The sequence below is a fragment of the Monopterus albus genome, unplaced genomic scaffold (genome assembly GCF_001952655.1).
Source record: "Monopterus albus unplaced genomic scaffold, M_albus_1.0 scaffold172.1, whole genome shotgun sequence".
Taxonomy (NCBI): domain Eukaryota; kingdom Metazoa; phylum Chordata; class Actinopteri; order Synbranchiformes; family Synbranchidae; genus Monopterus; species Monopterus albus.
The window spans coordinates 1,065,514-1,067,634 of NW_018128052.1; the positions used below are offsets into that span (position 1 = coordinate 1,065,514).

The window sequence follows — 2,121 nt, forward strand, 5'->3', positions numbered from 1 at the left end:
GAGTCTGTTCTCTGCACCTCCATCACTGTCTGGTTTGGCTCAGCAACCAAACAGGACAAGTACAGACTTCAGCGGACAGTGAGGACTGCAGAAAAGATCATTGGTGCCAGCCTGCCCTCCCTGGAGGACCTGTACACCTCATGGGTCAAAAGGAGGGTGGAGAGGATCAGTGCAGACCCCTCACACCCCGGATACAATCTGTTTGAACTCCTCCCCTCTGGACAGCGTTACAGGTCACTGTGCACCAAGACAACCAGGCACAGGGACAGTTTCTTCCCCCAGGCTGTCACTCTGATGAACACTTAACCAATGACAGTATGATTGGACAATAAACCTCAGTGCAATACCTGTGTAAATATACATTGTACAGATTATACGGATTGGTACAGGTCTCTAGTACTCCATTTTAAGTGCTCTATTTTTATCCCTATTTATCTCATTTCAAAGAACATTCCTTTGTTGTCTGCATTGTTACAGTCTGTTCATACTGCTTATTCTGCATTGTTTGCACTTTCTGTTGCTTGTAAATACTGCTTATTTTTGTTATATTACACAGCCTTATGCTGGTTTACTGTTTGCACATTGAGAACCGATGTACCAGAGTCATATTCCTCGTGTGTCCAACACACCTGGCCAATAAAGCTGATTCTGATTCTGATTCTGATTAATGACCCGTGATGTTACTGTCAACACTACAATACCTGTTAATTTCACTACTTTGGGAATGTATGTGGTCATGCGGGGGAAGACACAGCAACCACTGGTTGGATTTACCAACCTTGGAGCTAATTGAAAGGGAGTGATGTTTCCACTACTGGGTGGGACTTAACGTTAAGTTTAAAAAAACCCACCGCTGCATGTATGTAAATGACTTGCTTCTGTAACGTTAGAGAGAACTGTTGTAAGGATGGAGATGTTACTATGTCTACATTATGCCAGTTAAAATACGGGGTTTCTCAGTTATCTGGTTTGTTTAGAGTGTTACAAATCTCATTTCATCCATACACATACCATTGTTTACCTATCTATGGAGGAGAAATTCTAATTAATGCCATTGCGGTTCATTGTTCTGTCCAATTTCAACACAACACCGGCAGCAGGAGTTCTGCTGTATTCGTGAACTATAATCTCATTTTTAGGAGGAGGCTCTTGGGTTTTATCATTCTGAAATAATTACTATTTGGAGTGATGATGAGTGCAAAGCTAATCTAGAGGTACCCAGGATTAAACATTAAATGGCTGGAAATGAGCATGCCATGGGCTCTTTAAGTTATTTTGTGGGGTTATTCATTATAGTAGAAAATGACTATGTGTGGGAGCAAGTCCAGGATGTTATACTTTATAGTCTGGGCTGATTTAAGTGACTCTTCACTGGGAAGATTTTGGGAAGTTCACACTCCAGCTCCCAGCTAATTCGATACAGAAATCAGCATTATATTTGCCAAACTTCATCCTTTGCCAGTCTTCATCCTAAAAACCTTTTCTCTTGAAATTTGAGAATTTAATAAAGCATAACTCTGATTCTCTGACTCTCTCTTTCTGATTAGCATGTTTTTCAAACAGGAATTTTGTTAGAGTAACATAACAGTTTGACATTAAATTTCTCCCACTGTTCTATAATTAAGGCTAAAAACGCTACTTTGCAATAGTAAACAATGCACCAGCTTGTCATTTCTATTTGCCTGGGACACAGATTTGAAACTGTAGCTAAGGGGTGATTCTTAATGAACTCTCAATTTTTCAAATTTGAAGGTATGTAAATTTGTTTAAACAGCATAATGACAGCCTCTACAAATGGAGAGACAGACAGAAAGTAGACACAGAGGGCACCAGTGATCAGTGAAGGATCCTGGCTTACAGCAGGGAGATATCAGAGCTGGCAGAACGGAAGAGCACGGAGAATATGGATGAAGCAACAACAAAATGGTTTCGCCTCACAATCACTTTCATTCTCCCTGAGGATAGCTGAGTGAGGACGGCAGAGAAAATACGTGTCTGCCTACTTCAGGAGACACAGTGTCATCTTTACAGAAGAGCATAAACAAAGCTGAACAAACTGTCTTAAGCACAATATGTGATTCCTCTGTATTCACCCCTCAATCTGTCTCTATGCACACATAC

At 40.8% G+C, this 2,121-nt stretch overlaps 1 protein-coding gene across 1 annotated transcript in view; it reads right to left on the reverse strand.

Annotated features, from left to right (window-relative positions):
* LOC109969344 (receptor-type tyrosine-protein phosphatase delta-like) overlaps nucleotides 1-2,121 on the reverse strand; it is a 64,615-nt gene that overhangs the window by 35,610 nt on the left and 26,884 nt on the right.